Genomic DNA, 25,355 nt, shown 5'->3' on the forward strand with positions numbered 1-25,355 from the left:
CTCACTATTTCTGAAGTACATGAATATGCACTTCCCTGTCTATAAATTGACCAATTTACCATTCGGAAAAGGCAGAGTGATAATTAATGTACAAGGTTAAAGAGAAAGGAAATTAAAACAAACTCTTTCAAGAATGCAGCAAGCGAATTTTCTGCCTGCGGCTACATTAGCCAAAATAAGAACGTCCACTGTACAAGATCTCATTTCATGCATGAATGCAGCTCTGGGTCGCAGCTCTACGCTCTCTCCCTCTGAAGCTTCCCCATTCACGCCTCTACCCCAGCCCAAAATACTGCTATTTATAAATGGCTTGGAAAACTGGTATCCCATCAGCCTCACAGGCTTTATAAACAAATGTGTCTGTCTAATCTGATACTGAATTTGTAGCATTTTTCAACCAGGAGCAGTAAACAAGATGATGCGGAAGGCCATTACTTCCAGATTCAGGCAGAATGTTATTGACAGATGAAAAATTGCTCCTATTTTTGCCTGCAGAATTAGGAAGTCTGCTGGAACAAAATGAAAACTCCTTCCAAATTCCATTAACAATTTTCTTTTTGTCTAATGGCAGAACTCAGGTTCGTTTTTGGGAAACCATCCTCCTCAAAGCCAATTAAGATACAGTTTATCAGGACAAACAGTGCTATTTCTTCTATTTCAGTTTAGGAACAGCAATACTGTTCAAATATGTCCTACATTACATCCTGGAGAGTTGAAGTCTGTCAAAATAAAATAAGGGGGAAGATACCAGGCTCCAGATCAACAACTGCAGGGCAGACCTACACAGGGCAGAGTAGTACCATACATGAGCAAACTAATTACGTTGGACTTTTTTATCCACATTAGCACAGCATTTTCCTAGACTAATGCAATTATGCTTCTGATACCTAACAAGTTTTGAGAGGTATCTCAGCAATCTTGACTGCATCCACATGGATACATCTTCTGATGTTAGGCTGTATAAACAAACTGATTCACAAGTTTCAGCCATCAGTGGACAGTCTGCATATGCAAATCAGGCACAAGCCAAGAGGGAAGGCAAAATAAATCCAGTATGAACTTGCTCTGTGCACCTGTAGAATTGCTATGACTGCAAGTCAGATAAGCTGCAAATAACAGTTTTATCTGTCTAGACTAAAGGTTTAGATTGGCTTGCAATCAACTGCTTCAAATAAGGCAAATCTTTGGAAAAGAAAGATGAAAAAGAAGAGAGGAAAATTAGCATACAAGAACTCCTTTAAAGACAAGGAATCACAGAATGGTTGAGGTTGGAAGAGACCTCTGGAGGTCTTCTGGTCCAAACCACCCTGTTAAGCACAGCCGCCCAGAGCTAGTGGCCTGGGCTGTGTCCAGGCAGCTTCTGAATAATCCCAAGGACAGAGACTCCCCAGCCTCCCTGAATAGCCTGTGCCAGTGCTCAGTCATAGTGAAAAAAAGCATTTTTTTATGTTCAGGGGGAACCTCCTTTGTTTCAGCTTGTGCCCACTGCTTCTGGTCCTGTCACTGGGATTCACCTGGCTGCATCTCCTGTACACCCTTCCTTCAATGTATTAATATACACTGATGACACCCTCCGAGCCTTCTCTCCGGGCTGAGCAGTCCCAGCTCTCTCAGCCTGACCTCAGAGGAGAAATGCCCATCATCATCTTCACAGTCCTTAGCTTGATTCTGCCTGGTAGCACCACATCTCTCTTCTACTGGGGATCGCTAAAAGACACTTTTTCCAAAAGACATTTTTCAGTGTGAAAGTAGTAAATGTCGCCAAATTCAACAGCAAAGAGTAAAGATTTATTTGGAATGGTTAATACAATTTACTTTCTCACTCAAAGATATTAAGCTTTTTTGTTTTAAGAGGTAAGTACTACTATTAGACCTACAAAAACCCAGGGACATCTCTAAACAAAACTGTTGATGCATACCAACCAGAGATGCATACCATAATTTATACATGTCTTTTTCACACAATTTATAGCTGTCTTCTAGAAAAGGCTTGAAAATGACTAAAAAGGAAAGTTTATTAAATTGTTTACTGTTCAAATACATTCTGAGGCAAAAATAAATGCCTTGCCAGCTGGTGTTCCTGTGCTCTGTGCAAAGAAGCAGTGTTCGACACTTATCTCATAGGACCCAAAATTCTTCTTTCTGACTTTTTTTCCCCCTAAACCATCAGTTGTTTTTTTTTCCCTTACATTTCCCCTTTTAAAAAGCAAGATCAATAAACAAATTCTTGATGTAGCTGTTTGCATAATGTCATCAACACTATGGGAGAGCACAAAGTGATCCTTGAACTATCCCTCACTGCCCAGGGCAGCTCGGGTTGGGAGCAGGGCCACAGGAGGAGTAGACCCTGTTGTGTCCCACACCTGAAGCCTTAGATGTCCAAACTCTTCAAATGGGGAGCTTTCCTAACCCTTTCAAAGTCCTGGTTCCTGAAGCTTGAAAGAAGGAGGAGAGGGGGAAATAGGAGGGAAAACACATATGTTTGAGTCCTCTATCTGAAAGGAAGTAACTTGATAAAGGTTGTTTAAAACCAGCATTTTAATGAAACCAAAGGCAGGATATCAACTTTTAAACTACTCCTGTGCACAAACTTTTCCAGTCTATGTTGGGAAAAAGCAACAGCAAAAACATGCTAATCTTGTTCTAGCTTACTAGGAAGTTATTTATAACACACTTCAAAATTTTGGAAGGTTATATTACGGAGAAGTTGTATTGTCTATTGTTTTACGAGCAGGTGCAGGAAACTCAAGCAGAGCCAACATGATTACTAAAAAAACAAAAACAACCAAAAACCAGAAACCTCTGGGTTGTTGAACTTGCTTTTTGTACTTATTCTCACATATTTAGCAAATGTAGATATGCCATAAATTAATATTTACTAAGCAGAAATGGAGACACCATGCCATTGTCCTTATGTTTTTTGGGAAGCTGCAAACTTACCTTAAAATTGTTTCTTCTGGATGACTTAAGATGATTGAAGCCATGTAATTTAAAGTAGCCTTGATAAGGAAAGGCAATTTTTTTTGCAATAGTCTGCTCTCTGTACACCAAAGCAGAGACGAAAAAATCTTCTTGATTTTCTGAACAGACAAGCAATAGAAAATAGTGGACGTTCTTTCTTTCTTACTCAGTTCTTGCTACCCAGAAACAGGAGTCACCTACTGAACACATCTCAGCTCACTGGGGAGGGCATTCCCCAGGTCCTATAATGCAGAGAAATCCAAGCACAAACAATCCAACAGTACAAACACTATGAAAGAAGTCTGTATTTTAGTCTAGGTGAAAAAACACTGACTTGAAGAAACAGATGTTGAGCAACCACAACATCAAACAGCTGCCAATTCTGAATGGGATGCTTTTCTGATCTTGCACATTAGCAGCCAGAACTTTGCTTAATTTTAGTGTTAGGTCAGGTAGTTGAACACAAAGACTGTCTGAGGAAGCTATATTTATGTACCACTTATCTGTTCTTCCCCTCAGAAAATTCATTACCCAGTCTTCCTTCCTGCTTAACCTTAACCTCGGCTTCCAAAAAAGTACCAAATTCTGCTTACACAGTGTTCTTTATAATTAGACACAAATTGTTCAAGATGTTCAATTACAAAGTTTTCTGCTCTAGCATCTAAAAATTTTGGATATTAATAAAAGTTTTCATAATCTTGAAAAAATACTATGCTATCACAATTCTGTTCTGTGTTTTAAATTCCTCTGAGCAGACAGAAATATAAAGACTGATATATTAATTATTACTACTCACATAGCCATCATTCTGTGAATTTTAGAAGCTGGATTACAACAGTCTTACAGTGTTTAGAACACCTCTGTCAATTGAGTTTTCATCTACTGTGTTGGATACAGTAGAGCTTATTTTATACTATACTATATTTTTTATTACTGTATATAATAATTTAAAAATTAAATACTCTATAATACATTCTTTTGTGTTGATATTATTTTTTGTACACTTGTATTATATAACACCATACAATAAACATTTGCATATGTGAATGAACATCCATATATGCATGTGAAACAGGCAAAAGAGGCATTCATATCCTTACTAGCCTTTGATAGGTAATGCACACACCAGTCCAGTGAAATTCTTAAATTATTCAGCCTAAGTGTTTAAGTACTTAAGTACCAGGTAAGGCCAAAACAACCTACCAAACCATGCACTGTGGCTAACAGAGATTGTAAGACATGCAAAGTGTCCAAAAACTGTTCTTTAATTTCTGAAGATTTTTTCATATTAATATACATTTTTAACCCAATATAGGCACCGAGGGAATTTGCTGTCTTTATATTTGAGTACATATTGCCTTGTTTTTTTCTCTCTTGTCTCAAACCTCTCTCCTTCAATTCTGCTGTCTGCTAGCAGGTCAGACTCCCATCCTCATTTTCCACATTTTATTTCTTTGGTCACTGGCATTCGTCAACAAAATATATTTCACTGGCACTTGTCAACAAAATTTACCCACTAGCCTGCTTGCTGATGTTGACCTTTTCCAGGAATATGTGCGTCACTGTACAAGGAACTTAAATAAAATGAAAAAAAAAATGCAGATTTCCTGGAAGATGCTAAATTAGTTTGTCCCTTATGCAAAGTCCCTTCAGCTACACAAAGACTGGGCACCCAGTGTAAAGTCCTGCCAGATAAACTCAACCTCTGCCCTTTGCTCTTTCACATCAAATGCCTTTTTCCCTCACCAGCTTCTGCTTCCACAGGCTGGGCTTGGGAGTTATCTGTGGCACTGCTGGTATTCTGGAGGATGTTTTGGTTTGTGTCTTGGTTTAGGGTAAATTTTGGGAGGCAACTTTTGAAGGGGTTTGATAAGCAGTTACAATAGAGGGTAAATACAGGAATGGATCACTGAATGCTGGAGAACCCTCTTGTTCCCTGTTGAAGGGAAGCCTTGCTCCCTGCTTTTTTACATTTACTTCAGGAGCTTCTGGGCTTTTTCCTCTTTTATTTCTCTGCTGTACAGCTGGCTCTGACCATTAACAAGGACAGACAGTAGCAGCTGTTCAAGGGCCAGCTATGTTTTCTTGCTTTTCAACATACCTCTCTGTAGTTTTCCTCCTACCTACATGCTTTAGGTTGGAGAAGATGGTTTTCATGATGGCTTCCCTAGGAGATGATTCCAAACCTAAACCAGATAGGTTTCTAATTTAACATATGCTCTTTATTTCCTTTCCATGGGGAAAAAAAGGTGTTAGAACTACAACTGGACAGTCACTGGTGGATGAGGCGTAGGATAGTCACAGATCCAAAGGACTGAGTGCCCCTTTCCCAGGCACCAAGAACATCACACCCAATCTGAAGATACTCAGTGTTTCTGAAAATAGTTGGAACACATGCATGACCCAATGAAAATGAGGGGTGCAGTGACATCATGTGACTGGACACATTTCTATTTCCAGCAAAGAACTTTACATCCCAACTAGCACTGTTGCACTCACTCTATAGATCATAATCACACCTCCAACATGAAAACATTTGCACTGTATGTGATGAACATATCACAATTTACCATTTTAGGTAATTTGGATATTTTTATGTCAATATAGGTTTCACAATCATAAACAAAAATTTTTTGTCTTCCTGTTTACTCAGAACACATACAGATTTTAAAAACAACCTATTTTACAAGTTTATATCATAGGTCACATTTTCTTTTAATGAATGTTTACCCGACCAGAACATTATTTTTTTTAAACAACAGAGAACTAGGACAAAAAGTCCAAGCCTGAGGACACAACAAAACAATAAAAAACAAGGACCCAAGACAAGCCAACAAGAATTTTGGGGCACTTCATATGGAAGGCTCTTTAGGAGAAGATGAGTTTCATTATAATCATTCTTTGTTCCAAAAGCTTTTTTTTTTCCCAGTACTCTTGTACACAAGTAGATTTGATCTAAAGTGTAAATTTGACCTTCTTAAAGTCAGTAATGAAAAACAAATAAACCCACAGAAGAAAATATAACCTGTAAATACTTAAGTACAGCTACACCAGCAAGAGGTGAAAGATTACACTTTCCTCAGGCAGCAAAACTAGTCTGGGCTAAGTCAACTTAGTAAAAAAATACCATGCTGTATCTCCTTGTAATCAGTTGAAGGAGGCAGATCTAAAGAGATAAATTAAATCCAAACAACACAGATCCAATGGAGTTTTCCAAGAAAAAAACCCCAAAAACAACAAAAAAAAAAAAGCCAAAAAGAAACACAAAAACAAACACAAAACCAAACAAAAACCAACCAAAAAAAAAAAAAAAACCAAAAGAAAAGAAAAAACAAAGGAAGAAATCAGCTGTGCTCATTTTACTGAAAAACATTAAGAAGTATTCCAAGAAGCCAGTTTCCAGGTTGGTTTTTTCTGGACTGAGGGACTAAAACTACCAAAGAGGAACATTCTGATGGGGGCATGGTGTAGAGAGTACAAACCCACTTCTTCAAGAGAAATGAGGAGGACCTAAATCAAATCACACTTAATTTTAATTAAAGTTAGTTCATTAGTTTGTTTATAGTAGTATTTAGTTTATCTTAATTGTGTTGTCCTTTTGTGTAAATGAACTTCAGCTGACATGGTCTAATTTTTTTTTATTACTCTTTTCCTCTCATGCCCTTTTCAACTGAGCAGTTTAGTTAATATCTATTTCTCGGAATACATGCCATCTTTGAGAATTGAGCTAAACATGCTGAATGAAGCCTGTTTCTGAGAAGACCTTTAACAACACACCAAGCTTCAGTGGAGTTTCATTTCCCAGAGCACAGATCTCTCCTTGAGCTTGCTGTAACATCTGACTTATCACTGGGAATGTACAAAGTTTACATTATGTTTTGTGGAAAAAAATATAGAAGTCAGCTCAAGTTAATACAGACCCAAATGACCTTCTCAAAAACAAAAACAAAAAAAATCTTAAGCTTCCAGAAAATAGCTCTTTGTGATGAAGATACTTTTTCAGCAGATTCTAGCTCTATAGAGCCTTTCAGTAAACACTGAACACTCTGCACTCCCAGCACACTGTGGAGACTGCCTCTTACTAAGAAGATAATACAAATAAATTTAAATAACATAAATATATTGATAAATAAGATCTAATCTTTTAAGGCTGGAACTGCTCCTTACACAGTGGCAAATTCATGCAAAGCAACCCTGTGACCTGACATGGGTCTATGAAATCCAGACTTTGACCCTGAACCGATTCCTGAAAACTCCTCCTACAGTGGTCATGTGGGATGATTTTAAAGAACAGGAGAGTGGAAAGGGAAGAGAGAAAGGAGAATGGAGAAGGGACCCAAATTTCCACTTAATTTTCTTCATTAAAATCCACATGGTTCAAAAACCTGGTGTACAACACAGGACAGGGGTGCAATTCAGCAGATACAGTATGAATACTTCTTTGTTCACATTATTCTTATATATTTTGTCCCAAAGAACAGAAGCCATACTGTTAGACTGGAATATGTCACCAAACTTGATTCTTTCATCTGAAACTGAAGTCTAAATGACTCCTTTTATCTTCCTTGCTGCCTCATTGTCCCTTTCCAAGTGCCTGAATGAAAGCAAGGAACCTCAAAGCTGTGAGTGGACACTGTAACACCCACACTTTGACCAGAAGGAGTTGGATTGATTTGGCAAAAAGGATTTTAGGAGGCAAAACATCAAAGAATGGCAGGATGCAAGAAGAAAGAGTGGGATCACTGGCTAGTTCCATCCTTGGCATCAACAGAATAAAAGGGAGACAAAACCATTTTTCATGAGCTCCTTTCACTTCTTCCCTCAGCAATGGGCAGCTGAAAAAAGTAGGTAGGATTCAGTGAAAGGAAGCATTTTACTTGAGTTTAGTAGTTTTACCTACAAGCATGAATTCAAGTCCTCACAACCGGTACCAGCATACTACATACCACCATCCATGTTTTGTACATGTTAGCACCAGTTTGAGTTGGCAGTTCACTAAGAGAATCACTGTCCCACAATCAGCAAGTCCTCACACCCTTGTCTCCCAACCCAGAATTTGCTGAAGCTTACCCAATATATAGATTTGCTGCGACATGAATTAACTACACCAAGCAAAGCTTTAAGAGAGCCCCCTTTATGCCACCATGTCCCAGTTTTGCTACTCTGTATGTCCATATTAAATGGGCCTCCCTGGATGTGTTCTGTGTGTCTAGTTCCCAACTTCTTTTGAAATTAAAATGAAAAAGTAGTAAGCCCTTGTACTATATTTGCTGAAGTAACTGAAGACATGAAGGAATTTACACTACAAACACAAATACTATTAAAACACAGCTTTCTCTGTATTCATGCTATTTAACCCTCCTCACCAGCAATGGTGGCAATCTCTAACTCATCTTTTTCCTAGTCCTTAGGCTCCACAGCTTGGTCAAAGGAGCTGCAGCTGAACCAGAGCCATGCACACGCAGCCAGGTCCCTGGTATTTAATCTGCCAGTCATCCATAGGTCTGAAATACATTCAACACTTGAAACATTGTAATTTTTTTTCTTTTGTTTTTTATATTTAAGCATATTTACTACATTTAGTACTTACAAAATTAACAGTCAGGATGAGTCCTTAGATATCCAGCACAGCTAAATCAACAAAGCTTCTTTCAATGCGAGGTTCTTCCCACCCAGGCCGATCAAAGGGCCCCGGATGACCTCAGTTATAGATCTTTTTAATCACTGCCTAATTTAGGAGTGAAAGGAATGATGCCACGTAAGAAAGAACAAGGTCTGTTTTCACCAACCTGAGCTGAGACACTATATATGAGCAATTAGGACCCTAATCCTGCAGCACTTAATTTCCCAATTGCCTTTACAGGGTGTTTAAAACGATGGATTATTGCTTGGTGTTTTCTTCATTAAACACCAGCAGTACAATTAGGTGTTCCAAACGCCCCAAATCTGAATAAACGAGGATATGCAGTGCTCCAGCTGGAGCAGCATCCTCACTACCAAGATGCTCATGTAGTGTGGCTGACTGCAAACCCAGAACCCAGAGCTGCCTGCTAGGGCTCCTGCAGAAACAGCAGGACCCAAAACCCAGGGAGTTACAGTGAACTGACTTCAGGACAAGCAGCAGGAGGGGCAGCCGGCACACACAGTGAGTTTCGGATGGCAATAGCCAGGCAAGGCAGGGCGATGTCTTTGGGAACTCCAGCAACTTTTTCTTCCCACAACCTGCCACACCTCCTGCTTTCTTCCCACCTACTGACTCGTCAGGCAGCCTCACTCTGCCTACCACAAGTTATCCATCTTCCAGTCTCTCTCCCAAATCTCACCCAATCTGTTCACTCTCAGACTTGTACTGTCCCTGTTTCTCCATCCTTCATGGACACACCTAGAAAGCCCAGGTGTTTTTTCTGAGGATTGTCACTGTTTAAACAAGTCAATTTAACATTTTGTAGAAGTCTCAACTCTTTTAAGGCAATTTACACTACAGACACATGATGTAACAAATTAAAAGCTCTGTCAGAATACAATTACTCCTACGAGCAGTGGAAATACTGTGCAAGACTGCAGTGCATCGTAAGGGCTTCATGTCCATAAAACACATTTTATCCATGCCTAACTTCAACACACTGCCAAAGGCCAGCAATTAGCCTGTGAAGGAATCAAATGGAGGCTACAAAGTCAAGATGGGGATTTAATTCCTGTTGAAAAAATAAAATGTTGACAAGATTCAAAGGCCAGCAGGAGGATTTAGAGACCAGGGCTGATGCCTTCAGGAGAGCAAGTGATTCAGTCATGTAGGAAACAAACACCTCTGCAACTGAAAGGATTAGATGCTTGCTTATTTGTATTCAAGAACCTTTAAAAGACCATCTTCTACCCCAGCCCTCTACCAAAGATGTTAAAAAACCCAAAACACTATTCTACCATCTTCAAACACTCATGTATTTGTAGCTGTTTTCATTTCTATTTCCCAGTGTTTGTGCTCAGCCAGCTCTCCTTCACTTCAGCAGAGAGCGAGGCACTGTTGGCAAGGAAATATGTCATGTGAAATAGAAGGGTTTTTTTTAAAGATTAACAATGTAGGAATGTAGGTGATGTGGTATCATCTCCTGTCCATTTGGAAGGAGCACTTTAAACCCTGGTTTCTAACACAGAGTGCCCTGCCTTCACTGTTTCCCACAGAGTAAAGTTCTGTCATTGTGGATCATGGATAGATGCAGCCTCATGCACAACATGAGGCAGAAAAGTCTTTTTCTGATATTTTCTTTTGGTTTTAACTGAGATAAGTAGATCACTAAGAAAATCCCAATAACTGCATTTCTATTTCAGATTCATGTGATTGATGATCAAAGATTTTTAAACCTCAAAAACCTATTTCACATCTGCAGATTTCTAGCAGTGGCCCCACTCTGGAATCAGATTTTCTCTCTAAAATCACCTCTGGAGTTGTTTTTTTTCCTCCCCCACTGGCAGACAACTATAATTAATTAGAAGAGAGGTGTGTGTGCATGTGTATGTGTCTGTCTGTCTGAATAATGGAATGAGACACAGCTGGTAAAACTAGCAAAGCATAAATGTAATGTCTTGACCACTTGCTGCTATTACAAAATCCTATGGCATTTTTCCCTTGTGTATTAGTCTTGCAATGGGGATAATTACATTCTGTCTGCTTAAATCCTCAGCTTAAATAGCTACTATGGTCACATATAGAACACATTTGTGTGTCTAGCTCCTACTTAAATGACTTAACTGCCACTGAAATCAGGGACAAATATACCTTTTGACTGGGGCTTATATATGACATAATTAAAGAAAACAATTTCTATAAAAAGCCTACGCAGTCTGTAGTTTACTAACGTAATTTTTCTATTTAGCTGGGGAAAAAAAACCCAACACATTCCCTATAATAACCAGTTATCCACCTAGTTAAAAATATGCTATAAAGTCTGTGATTGCTCATTTTCAGTCAGAGACCACCAGTGTAATGAAAATGCACTCTACAAGCAAGATTTTTATATTTAAATACTTCACCTTTTTCACTAGAGAGGCCAAAGAAAACCTGATATGCTTCAAAGCACTAAGTTTAGTTAGCCCTGCAGAATGGAGAGAGGAATCCTATTTATTATTATTACTGCCATTTAATCCAGCTCAGTATATTGAAAAGCACTGCAAAATTTTTTATCTGTGGGTGCAATTCAAAGGTCTCTGAAATCCATTTTTATTGTGCATAAACATTTTTGTACACAATTATTATCGTGACAAATGATGTCTTTATAGAATCCATACTAGAAGTATGGCCAAGTACATAACTGAAGCATTGCAGGCAATATGGAGAAACAGTTTTGCTCACACAGAAATTAGGCTCTCCAACAGAGATCTCTGAAACCCCATTTGTACCTGAAAGACATGTCTCTTGTTTTGTTTTATTCTTTGCTAGCCAACAAATATCTCATCTGTATTCTGCAAAATACACCTTTCAACTGTGGAAGGAAAAGCAACGTTTCAGCATTCTGTGGGGAGGGAAGATAAGCAGGGGGAGAAGGAGAGGGGAAAAGAGTGATTATTTCCCCAGTTACCTGGAAGTTTAGAAACAGTCTTCTAATTCACAGGCTTTTTCATATGGATAAAGAAGGAAGTTGTTCCAGGAAAATGTGAGAAGCATTTTACAAATGCAGAAACTGGATCAGAGAAAAATCATTTCTGTATTTATGTTCTGGCATCACATTCAGAGTTACTCTTTCTGATCTACAAATGTGCCTTTTACCTGGAATACAGCACAGTATAGAGTAGTAGGTAATTTATAACCCCTGCGTGGCAACACTAATTGTACTGTCTGCTACTGCCTGTTCCTCTTATAATGTGCAGGACTGAAACATATCTTGGATCTGGATTTCACAAAAGAAAAAAGTCTGTTCTAAGAATATATGCTCATGTGTGTGCAAGCATGCATGGTTTTTTTAGGACATATAGCAGCTGGAAATATTAGTACTTTGCATCAAAATTCTTAAGAGATCATACAGCAAAACACAAGATAAATTGCAGTAGTTTTCCTAAGGAGCTGCTTGTCACACAGGTAATATTATCCCATAATTTCCCCAGCTATGGCAGCTCAGAAATTGGCTCCTCTTTGCTGTCTCATCACAGAAAGGGGTACAGTGAGAATCACCAAGAGGGTAGTTTAAAGTTGAGATGGCACACACTGGGTTCATTAGCATGACAGGAAGCAAAATGGATGAGTCAGATTTCCCCTCCAGTGTTAACCCAAAGGCTAGCCCTTCAAGGGCACAGAGAGCTGATGGCCCTGTACTTACAGCAATCTACACCAAGAAATTAATCTGTTGTAACAAGGAAGTTCTAGACACATCACTTTCAAAACAATTTTAATTGAAGCATGTTACTTATGGGACTGTGCAGCGATTGAGACAAGTGTGAAAAGCAGATGCAGGACTGCACTCAAGCAATCACACCAACACCAACATTATTCAACATTCCAGGCACTAATTAGCAGGAGGATGGTATCTGAGTAATAGCTGGTGGTGCATCTATGACCACACATCTGTTTCCCACCTCTCTGCATCACTCTGCATGTTCACAGCCTACACACATTTCTCTCCTGAAGTCCTAATTAATGGAGAGCTCGTGTTGCAATAGGCAAAGAAACTGTTATCACCTCCTACAAGAAGAGAAGACCTACAAGTGGTGTCCCCTAATGTTGGGCATTTACATATGGAGTTCAGTACGTCATGTTTAAGGAGTAGACATTTCTGAGGATATGGTTTATTAACTGCATGAGTTGAACGGACAGAAGGGCTGTAGGAAACTTCAAAGAAACAAATACCAATCCATATTGCAACACATTTAATTCTAATCCTTGCTTGCTTAAACCGGCTTCCTTTGTAATTCCTAGTAAACTCTTCCCATCAGCATGCTCTCCTGTATTGGAGATGAGCTCAACACCCTTCCCAGGGCTACAGCATGGTGTGCAGTAGGAATCCAGCACAGGTGGCAGAGATACCACAGTTTTCACTTGTTGAGCAACTCCGTGTGCCAGCCTCACTAGATAACCACCTTCTATGAAAGATAGATACACAAGACAGTCGAGATTTCTGTGTTGAAATATGACAGAGGGTTGTTACACCCAATATCAGTAAGTACTTAAGTACTTACAGTAAGTCAGGGAAACTCCACATAAGGATTTTGATCACAGCTGCCACAAGGAGTATTACAAGCCACTTATTATGGACTTCAGTTTCACACCAAATTTAGGAACCCACATGCAGTCCTCCTGGATAAGGGTGTTCAGTTCTTCAAAAGAATGAGAAAATATCTTCCCAAGCTCCCAACATGATCTTGTAGCTAGAAATTAACTGAATGCCTGAAGCTTCAGCCTTATACATTTCTCAACAACCACCCCCTGGATAAGAAGTGGACTTGGTATTGAGAGGCTTCCTTTCTTTAAGTATTGCTAAATCCTGGCCTCAAAAGCATTGCATGGTAATGAACTATACAGCCTAAAGACAGCATAAAGATTTCTTTTGTATCAGCTTTGAATTGTACTGAATGATCTTCTAATCTTACGACGCACATCAAGTGTCTGAGCCACCTCTGTTCCACACCAGAGTCCTCTGTATCTTTTTATTTCCCCACTCTTTACCTACACTCAAAAGCAAATGATTCCAAAATATTTGGGCTTTATACATATCCAGGTCTGTTCACAGTTTCTTTCTGGTTTTTTTCCTATGTTTTCAACATCCACAGTATGTTTCTGTGCTGCAGCAATACATCATTCTCAATAAAGGTTAAATGTTGATTTATGTAGCAGCATCATAACATTTCACATCCTATTTTTATTGACTCAAAATACTTTATCTGACCACAACTCTATTCTCTAAAGAGATCTTCATTCAGCCTTTCATAGTGATGCTTTTTAGTGGTCCTTTTCCTTAAATTACACAATTAATTAGGACCTAATAAAATGTATAATACTTTGCCCTCCAGTATGAATTACTTGCATTAATCAAGATTGAATTTCATTCATCATTCTGTTGACTGGTGACTTCATTTGATTAAATCGTTCCAAAGTTCTTTTTCAAACTTCACTTACACACCACCAAACATCATTATATTGCATTACATTCACCACGTTTTAGAATATTCTGCTTCAATTGTGGAATTACAGTTGACTGATGAAACTCTTTCCCCATCTTTTGTCTCTACTCACATTTTAACACAAATTGTGTACCAAATTTTTATGTACCTACTTAGAAACTATCTAGCATATCCATTTCCTTGTGCCACACATATAACAAATTAAATATACATGTATTAATAATGGACAGTATGTGTTAATATTAATGTACAACACAAAGCGCATACTTTCAATTTTCTTCTTCTCTCTGTCAGCTTATAATTGCATTTTTTTCCAGTACATAATACCCATTTTCTGAGGCTATTACAGCTTAACATCCCTTTTCGTGTTTTTCAACCACATAAAAATTTCATCTTCTTTTATTACTTCTGCAAAGTAGATGAAAATCATTATCTGCCTTTTTAACATAAGGAAATTCAGAAAGAAAACAAAGAATTATTTCATCAGGATTGCACAGGAAGTTAGTGGCAGAGATGTCAAGCAAACTTGGAACTGGTGGCAAGCCCTATTCACTAACTGACAAGTCTTCCATTCCTTCCTTCCATATAATTTCAGTCCTTCCTTTAGTTTTCTAACATCAGTGAAATTTATTTTCCTTGCACACTATCGAAGATGCTTGTCAAAAGGGGACATGGTTTGAAATCTGTGCTCTACACTGCAGCACATTTACTTGCTGGAGGAGCACCACCAGCCCTGAATACTCAGGGCCAGCTGACTGATCACCCACCTTGTCATAGCCTATCAAAAGTGACAGGTATTCTCAGTGAGAGATGCACCTGATTACAAACAAAAGCCACGTGCAACTTTCCTGCTGGTAATTAAACAAGCCAGTACTTTTGTTAGGGTGAGGGGAAAAAAAAAGGAGAGGTTTGCAACATAATGATCCCCATCAATGTCTAGCAAATCTTTGACTGGTACAAAAGGTGATTTCTTCAGGAATATCCAAATCTGCTGGAAGTAAGTCAAGACCATTTCCTATTGAAAGAGCTGAAAGGTTCCACGGGACAGCAGCATCATTCTCATTAGCTGCAAAGCCCTGAACACAAAGGAGGAGAGTGACCATTAGAAATGCCATGAGGTGGGTGGTGAGGCTGAGGCACTGGAGTGGAATACAGGCCACTGTGACTGTTCTCCAGGAGACTATTGACTCTTCTCTGGCAAAGACTGGCAGTTGAGCTTTGTATCAGACTGTGGCTCTACAGTTTCTCAAAGCAAAATTTTATTCTAGCTCGATGAGCTCAGTTTTGAAACCAACAACAATAAAACTTTCTGAAATTCAGTAGGAGATGCGGAGCATGAACTATCCAAGAACTGGAACAGCAATCCCCATCACCAAACACAGGGGTACACCGATTCTTACAGAACCCCTATTTGTATAAAGATGGTCCTAGCCCAACCAGCCTTAGTCATACCAATTTGTTTATACATTTGTTATCTTAGACCACAGAAAAGAACATTCTAACTCTTAGTAAAATATCAAAGAAAGGAAGATTGTTTTGGAGGACTGTGCTGCCAAGAACACAATAACATCACCATCAGCCCCCACACATTTGTTATTGCATTCAGCCCAAGTGCTGGATTAACATCTGCACTGTAAAAATTAAGCCCATTAGCTCCTTCAGCTTGTTAGCATATTTTAATACTGTGATCACAGCTTTCTATTTCTATCAAGGTGCTACTAGGTGTCAGACTCAGTATTCACATAATGCATCACTAGTATCTCTACCCCCCACCCAGATCCCTCATGTGTTTTGGTTTCATGAAACTATTACACAGTGATACTGAACAGAAGGAAAGAAGAAGGAGGAAACTGAGAAGGAAGGAAGAAACTGTCATTGTAGCAATACTGCAGGAAAGATAAAGACCTGTGATCTTATCAGGTATGGTTGGACAATGCCGTGTTCAATAAATCTCTAGCACCTTAGACTGCATTGTTAAGTTAGAAAAGTAATCTAACACATGCAAAACACAACTGATTTAGCAACTCACTGTCCTGATCTGTTTTCTGTTAGTTCCTAACTAACTCAGTATAAAGAATTGGTTCCACTGTCTCATTTATGGTCTAAATAGAATGTGAAATCCTCTTTTAGTCATGATTTTAAGCCTTAACCTGTAATTAAAAGAACAGTTGTTTTTAAACAAAGATAGAAATACCAATTTGTGTTTTTGTAGAAGCTGATTATAGATATTTCTATGTTGCTGGTATTTTTCTTAACTCTAACCAGTCTGTATTCACTCCTTAGGTTTGCATACAACCTGCATGTATAGAAAACAAAAATAAGCCCAAGCCTGCTCTAAGATACACGTGTACACCCACGGTATCTGATGCCTGTGTGCTACACAGTCACAGGTGACAACTGTGTTTTCTATGTGCAGTAGGCTTTGAGTGCATTCGTTTGCTTAACAGCCAAGACAAATTTAAGCCTGCAAGAGGAACTTGGTTCACCATTAACTATAAAGCTGACACAGAGTCCACAAATCCTGACTAAAAAAACCCACAACCTCACTCAGAAAAAAACCAGTAAACTTAGAGAAACTAAAAGTCCATGTTCCTCACAAAATAAGTGAAAAGACCCAGGCAAATAGTCTTTCCAGCTGACATGAATTCAGCACCTTCTAGCTTGTGTCCTACATTCAGAATGCCTTAAGATGAAAAGTATGCTCTGCATAGAGAAGAAGCCAACGGTGCCCACACATCTACTGGGTAGTGAAGGGTTGGTGGATCTTCGCTTATTCTCACACTTCAGAAATGAGGCGTTTTCTCTTTACCCCAATTCTGCCCTTTCTATATGCTAAATTCTCTCCAGAGGACATAAACTCCATGCTCTTCATGCAAAGTACTGAAGCATTTCTCCAAGGAATCAGGTTTACTGGGAAAAGCAGAACTATTTAATTCGCTTTTACTCTTTTATTTAGCATCTACAATGGCTAGTGCTAGGTTTGGTGGTGAGCTAGCTGGGCCTTTGATCTGACCTAGGAGAGCTGTTCCTATGCAGTAATTTAACTAGCTAGTATTATTCCAATAAAGCCCCATGACTTAAGCCAAGCTGCACTTGGATAACCAACTAATATACCAAAATGGTATATTACATTGTACTAGCCTGGGTTCAGGCCAAAAGAGCCCAAGCTCATGGATAGTCCCAAGAGACCCAGTCTGACGCTTCACTCTTCTGTTTCATTTTTCTATTACAAAGAGTGACACACAATGAGATTTTCAGAGTTACAGAAAAGGGGGAAAGCAACTGTTAGTTCTTAATTCCCAAACTCTCTTGTATTCAGGGAAAGGTCTATTAGCACGTACTTTAGAGGGGCAAGGGACTAAGGCACAGAAACCTTAAACCATTCAAGGATAAGCCACCACTGAACAGAGCTACTTGTATCTCCCTCTGCTTTTGTGCAGGCACAAGAGTCTGCACAGCTGAGCTGAGAACAGAACCAAGCACATGACACCAGCCAAAGCAAAGTGGAAGCTTCTCAGAGCTCATCAGAGCCAGACCAGTCTCCAACCCAACTCCTGTGTGCCTGCACTAACACTTGCACCAGAGAAAGTGAAGGAGCAACCACAAGAGGCAACAGTGGCTTGTGCCACTTTCAAGCACTTGCAAAACTGTGGAGAGCATAAGGGTTTCTCAGGCTTTCCAGTCTGAGAAAAATAGCTACACACTAATGACTAAAGCAACATGCTTTGGTTAAACACTACATGATATGGAAAAACATAATTTCACTCACAATACAGACCATTTTAGAGATCACTGACAAGCATGGATTTCTTCGAGCATGAGCATGATGCTGTTAATTTACATAGAAACTTCAGTCAGGAATATTTCAGTGTGCATGTATTCATACCAGAACTTACAAGTAAACTCCCAATTCACCTTGATCTCTAAAGCTGTTACTTTACAGCAGAAGTAGAAAATGAGCCTGCTTAGGAAAAGTTAAAGTGGTTAATTTCATCAGGGAGATGACGTTTCTGGAGATAAATGGTCAGATACACATCTGCAGAATGAAAAGCAATCAAACATCACAGTCTGCAACATTCTTAGAGAAGGAAGGTGATCTAGTCTGACTTCATGTCCCTTTCTTGTGAGGATTTTTTTAAACATTATTTTTTATTAAACCTTAACAAAACACTTTCAACTATAAGAAAATATAATTTATCTTCATTCTGCCTAAGCACCTGAACAGCTTCTAATGCTGTACAGAAGAAATAGTTCCCAGTGGCTCCTCCAGGCTTGTAGTAGCCAAGTGCAAACAGTACAAATGCAGTGCTCCTCCTAAGGAGTATTTACCAGCAATAACCAACGTGACTTGAATGAATGATGGGGCAAGCTGTGGCTGTAAAATTCACACAGCAAGATTTCAGAACTGTATCTACAGTTCAGCTACACAAACCTAGCTGCATAGTGCACCGTACAGTGTGACCCCTGCAAATGAAAATCTAGCAGGGAAGGGCAGCAATGGGCAATACTTACTAATGTACTAATGTGAACTGAAAATAAAAGTAACAAAAGTTGCCCAGTTACAACCTAAATTATTTCTGATGTCGTGTTCAAGCACCTATTAGGTGTATGTGAAATAATGTCTCAAAATAATTGTCTCTCAGTTTATTCTCTTTCCAGGGGGAGGATCTTGCCTGTGCTATGAGACTGCACTGTGGCTTTCATACTTGAGTTTTACACCCCCTTGATGAAATGTTTCTGCTACCGTGCACTTCTGGTGGAGAACCAGTGTGTAAAAAGGATGCCTTCAGAGTGTGTGGGAGGTCATTTCCCAGGCTCACAAAGGTCCAGGAGGAGCTCTGGTGACTTTAAGTGTATCTGTAAGATACAAGGTCCCATCATGCCTGATAATACTGGTCTGAGATTTTCAACCTGAAGTTTGATCACTTTCTAAGATACATAAAAATCAGTCTTTGAATGAAGATTTTATTACACAGCACACTTTGAGAGCTTACAATTTGCATTTCTAAGAAATCAGTAGCCAAAAAAGGGGACAGGAGAAATCACACCCAACATGATAGTTCTGAGAAGTATGGATGAAGTTTCCTAAAAGTTGACAGGAATGGTGAATGAAATGTGCATGAAAGCAAACACAAATAACTTTAAAGAACATTTTTTTCTAGATCGTGATTAAATGTGATACAACTGACTTACATACTTTGAGAATGAACAAAATAGCACTTCAGAGCTACTGAGATTCCCACATTTTCGTCTGCACAATATTGTGAGTTTTTCTTTCTCTCTTTAACCATAAATATGTGATTAATGTTCAGCTGTAAACTTTGTGAAATGGAAATTCACAAATTCAGGACCTCATTTTAGCCCTGTTCATAAGCAGTTGCAAATACCTAATTTTGTAGCAGCACATTTCATGGTTGTTATTGGCCATATACAAGTGTGTGCGTGTCTGGCTTGTCCAAGTCACTCACAGTGTCAGGCCTTAGGGGAAGAATAGGTCAACTCCAACATTACTGACTTCCACTGCAGTTTTGTTACAGCATTCATGGGACCAGGATTCTATTTCATTTATTAAAAGCCAGTGAATACAGTATTTCTTAAACACAACATTTTAACAAAATAAAATGCAAAAGTCACTTTAATGTTTTGCTCTTTTTCAAATTTTCAAGATCATATAATTGCTAACGTTCCATAATGTGCTTTAAAAATATGCAAGGAAGAACAGAACAAAGCACAGAACCTGATTATAGCACTTAAGAAACAGGACTGCACTATAGGCTGAAAACCAACTGGATTTTCTAAACAAAAATATCGATCTAGTATTTCATGACATACACATAGAACAAAAATCCAAAGTACTATGATTTATTCTGAACCCCACAGAACCTCCTCATTTTAAATAAGTTAGCATATGTATCAAACTGAGTTTTTGTTAAAACTCTGCTGGTCAAAAAAGATTTATCGCTCCATCTACATTAGAAATTTCCTTATCATTAACTGCGCTTAGTGACAGAGAAGGGACAAGTAACAGCATGAGAGATCAATAAATAGCACAAGATGCGCCCCAGGCTGTGGGTCTCACCTGCTTACCACAGCTTCTCCTTTCCAAAGGCAGCCTCATGAAACCTCATCTTAACAGCCGGGGACACTGGGAGCCCCGGGTAGGGAAACACATGAATCCTTCTGATCGAGTGGCCAAATAAAGAAAACATAAGCAAGGAAGTCAGCATTTTCCAGCGTATACTTTAGTCACTGTTGTGGCTAAAGCAGCTGATAAATACAGGTGACCGGCACCCTTTTACAGCGTGCCCTGCACGGCCAGATGCTGACTCTGCAATGCACCCCCCTCCCGAGATCCACACTCCCGGCTAAACCCCCCCGCAGTCCCTGGGCAGACGCGGCTGGAATCAATACTATCGTACCAACATCCCTCTCCTTTCCCCCCAAAGCCCCCAGCAGCCAAGTTTCGGCTGAGGCCGGTATTGAGCGGCCCCCAGGCCGGCGGCAGGCTCAGCCCGGCTCGCTATCGCTGCGAGAGGGGAGCACGTCCTGCCTCTCCCCAGTCACTTAAGCCGGCGTCTCACTGCTTGTCCTTAGAGACCACAGCTCCACTCAGGCAGAGAGCGTCTAGACAGTATTCATGATCCATCTGTCTGGCACAGCCAGGCTGATGACAAACTCTATTAGAGCCGAAAAAAATTTTTTTTTCCCCTGCTCTTCCCTCCTCCCATCTCCCTTTTCCTCCGAGAAGCAGTAATCTGACACTGAAAATTACTATCATTGTTGCAATGCTCAAAATAGCAGTGCCAGACTTTCATTAACATCAACGCTAGACTGCTAAATATTTAAAGAAATGGATAAATTTCACCTGAAGTGGGACAGCCCGGCACACATGAAAGCAGAAGCACAATCAAAATGTAAATCTAGGCAGTTGTTTTTATCTGCGCAAATTCGGTGTCACAGTCAGAGGGGGATGCCAAAGGTCTCTTTAAACAAAATATTTTCCTTTGATTGAGCTTTTTGTTTTTAAAACAGAATCATTCTCCAACCCCCTGCAGATCCCTACAAAGCTCAGAGCTGACAGCAGTAGGTGGGGGTGGTGAAAGGGAGAGCTATATATTTGATTTGTTTGGGTTTTTTTACCTTGCAGAGGAAAATGCACTCCTACAGCAAACTCTTCTATGCCAAAACAGCCATGACACATCACCTCCATCAATGCTGACAACTTGAAATTTGATGTAGACATAATTTGCACATGACAAGAAGGATTTGTTCTCACTTATTTTATTCTTCTGTAAATTCTCAAGCATGTCAATATTTGTGTTTGATATACCCACAAACACATACAGATCACAGCAAAGACAACTACCTGCACTGTTTTCCACCAAACAATTAAAAACCCTAAAATCTCCACCACCACAACCCTTCTCAATAAGACATGACTTGGACACTGCAGTCTGCAGACAACAGACTACACTTCCCATTTCAAAATCTAATTTACTTTTAGCAGGACAAGGCAGGCTGATCATTTGTTGTGAAACAAAGGGCAATGCTCAAACAAATGAACTGTGTCCTTCTAGATGCAGGCACATTGTTTCAGTTCTTTGGAGTCCCAATTCTCCAGGTCACATGGAGTGGCAAGCTGCTGCCAAGGCCAAGTCTGCAATGTTTAAAATCCTACTCTTTGCCTCATTTTTCCTATCGCGGTTTTGTGCTGTTAAATACACCCTTGACCTCCAAGTAGTCTTAAAAGAACAGTCATCTCCATTATCTCAATCAATACGTCTTTACAGCTGATGAAAACAAAAACAAGTAGCCCTACTGAAAGCTGCCATGGGCTCTGCTCAAGGCGAGCTGCAGGGAGAGATGCAGCAGCACTGGGTGTCCTCATGGAGGAGGGGAGGTGTGCTTCAACATGCATCACCAAACCCACACCCCAGTGCAAACCAAGCAAGCTGTTACAGCTTAAATGCCTTAGCATGTATTTTGATCAACTTGCTGGACTGCAGCTTGTGAAATCTAAAATCAGACTCTAACACACCTTGGATTTTCCCAGCTGTCCTCCAATTTCTCTGTGCTGTACAGAGTGAATCGCCCACACAGCAGCAAAAGGCAGCCCTACCTATAAGTCAGCAAAGGAAAATTAAGACTACCAAAGGGCTTCAGGGATGCACTTTTTGTTTTCCTTTGCACACGTGAGACATTGAGTTCAGTAGCAACATTTTTACAAGGACATGTAGTGACAGGACAAGGGGGAATGGCCTGAAGGAGAACAGGTTTTAGATTAGGTAGCAGGAGGAAATCCTGTACTCTGAGAGTGGTAAGACACTGGAAAAGGTTGCCCAGAGAAGCTGTGAGTGCCCCATCCTTAGGAGTCTTCAAGGCCTGGTTGGATGGGGTTTTAAAGCAACCTGTTCCTGTAGAAGGTGTCCCTGCCCATGGCAGGAGGGTTGGAACTACATGATCTTTAGGGTCCCCTCCAACCCCAGCCATTCTATGATTTAAAAGACCGAATTAACAGCACACTGGAGCCATATAAGAATGGCAAGGAGAGAGGAACACCAAATCTGGGAGATGTGAACTCCTCTAACAGTTATATAGCATCTCCTATAATCATGAGATCCAGGGAGCAGGTCACCCACCAAAAAAAAAAAAATCTTTCTATGCCATTGCCCATGCAACTTCACTAAACTGAGCAAGAAGCTCCAACAAGACATTCTGGATTTGGCTGCTGGCAAGAACACAAATGAGAAATGCTTCAGCAGCTGGGAAATATGGGGTACTACTAACACAGTATGTACTGCTTAAATAAACCAAAGCACAACTTTCATATGAAAATTTATTTATTTAGACATTGAATATTTTTTCCATCACAGGAGGATAGAAGGTTTCCTGGATTCTTTGAACAAACAGCAGAGGGGAAGGCATACTGCTTGTAGCGATGACGTGCTGTAGATAAAGACAAGGGCAGTTCCAGGGAGAAATAGGATACCCTGCTTGGATGTTAACCAGCACAAACTAATAAGTCACTCCTTTCAACAGTTTCTTTCCCATTTAAGAACTGCACACAAGCAAGAAGATGCAAGAACAGAGCTTATGTGTAACACTGACCAGAAAGAAATACCTGGTTTAACATTCCTCAAGTGATTTTTTTTTTAATACTAATTTTCTTCTTATTGAGCTGTATTACTGTCTTGTTACTAATGAGAGAGCAATGAATGTATGTACTTCTGTGTTGAAAGGCAGCCTGCTCAGCTGGGACATTTCAAGAGCATACACTCTGGTGTGCTCTGGTAGGGATCCCCATTAAAATCATTGAGCAAAAGGCATGCACACATTTCTTAATTCAACATGTCATCCCTCTAAGGCCTGGGGACCTCACTTCAGCAAGTATTCTAAAAGCGTTTTTTCAAAGCTGGAATAAACCAACACAACTGACGTGCCCATAATAATCTTGTTTCCTATTACCAACTGGCACTGATTTCTACCATGTAGTAGTCTGTTTAATAGCCAGAACATGGTAAATATAATTTAAATACAGTTTATGGTTGTATTGTTTTTCTGTCTGGCTTTGATCTTTTTCTCTTTGTTTCACCATTAGGATCCTGTTTCACTGGGATTTGTTTGTTTTGGGTTTTTTTACTTAAAACCAAAGTCCCTTTATTTAACAGCACTTTTCACACAGTCCCTATTGCAACGAAACAGTACAGTCCCTGTCAATATCCTGAAATGCAACAAATCATGAACTGCTGTATCTGCCACAAGATGAGCAAAAAATTAAACATTTCCAAATCCTCCTAGCAATACATCCAGTATTTCTTCTACAAGCTCCTCATTTCCGATGTTGTTGCAAAACCAGCAAATACGGTTCTTGAAAGACTTAATAATAATAATGACTGTTTATGTAATTACCCCTCTTCCCTCAGCACTTGGGAGATCTCAAGTAGTAGGCCTGTTGGACACCATATTTTAGAAGCAGTCAGAGAAAAGGAAGAACTCTAACAGATTTAAGGAAACATAATTCATATGAATGAACTTGGGGGGTTTTGGTTGTTGGGGGTTTTTTAACACCCATGGATGGGTGGTAGCAGCCTTCACAGTTTAAAAGGCTGTTTGGAGGAGGAAGCTGACTGTCTTTCTCCAAGTCCACTGAAAAGTAAGAAAACTGTTGCCAACTTGCACAACTTTCCAGAGACAAGATCATGAAACACACCAACTGCAATTCTCAGGAAAGCAGTAGGGAACCTTTTGCTGAAGGTTTTTCAGAGACACATTTTGTTGGGTTTGGTTGGCACAAACTTCATGTTGCTGGAGGCTAGGGAGATGACCCTCCAGCTGTCCAGGCAGGCCTGTCTTCATGATCTACAGCAAGACCAGGGGGACAGATGTGACTTAGGGGAAGACCAGAAAGTTTGCAGATGCTGGGTCAAGCAAGTAACCATTTATAGAGTCCAAAGGGCTTTTGAGGAGAAGGTGCCAAGATGATATTTGATTGCTGCATGACTGCCACCAGCACAGAGGGATACTGCAAAACCACCGTCGCCCTCGTTGTCAGACCTCAGGATGAAGAAGGGTCTGGGAGTTCCACCTAAGAGGCTCCACCTAGGAACTCACAGGGTGCCACCATCACACTGCAGCTGTGCAGGGCCGCCACCGGCTGCTCATCACCAAAGCCCTTCCCTCCATCTGCTGCCACTGCAAGTTTTGTGGCCACTTTTGGACAAACAGTTGTGGCTAGCTTGGTTTAAGAGAAGAGCTGTACAGGATCCCAGTCAAAAACATTTCCTCTATTTGAACATTACATATATACTTACAAGTTTTGCATGAAGAAATAATAAAATGCAACTTTTTTACAACTCAAAAGCCAACGTTATGGGCAAATGTGACATTTTGATTTGGACATCACCAGACAAGACATAGGCATCACCAAAGCCTATGTCTTGTCTGGGACTTGGGAGAGAGTTCCACTCAGAACTAAACAAAACAAAAATAAAATGAAATAGCCTAAAAGAATACTCAGGTCGTTATTATTTCAAAGCCACTGAAATCACTGCAGAGGTACCAAAGTAACACAAAGTACAAGATTTAAATGATTTAGAGTGGAGCATTTAGGAACATATCCACTTGGAGACTAGAGGGTACAGGAGGACAGATATCCAACACCTGACTCCATCTTCTGTCCTGCTTATAGCCCCATGCATTAATTACAAAAATTACAGATACATGCTGCTCATAATTGCTATTACTAATAGCAATATAACAAAACATATATTCCTAAGATATAGTCACAA

General features: G+C 39.8%; 1 protein-coding gene across 4 annotated transcripts in view; it reads right to left on the minus strand.

Moving 5' to 3' along the window:
• LDLRAD4 (low density lipoprotein receptor class A domain containing 4) overlaps positions 1-25,355 on the minus strand; it is a 273,802-nt gene that overhangs the window by 112,842 nt on the left and 135,605 nt on the right. The gene's annotated exons all lie outside the window — the stretch shown is intronic.

This window comes from Camarhynchus parvulus, chromosome 2, assembly GCF_901933205.1.
Source record: "Camarhynchus parvulus chromosome 2, STF_HiC, whole genome shotgun sequence".
Lineage (NCBI taxonomy): Eukaryota > Metazoa > Chordata > Aves > Passeriformes > Thraupidae > Camarhynchus > Camarhynchus parvulus.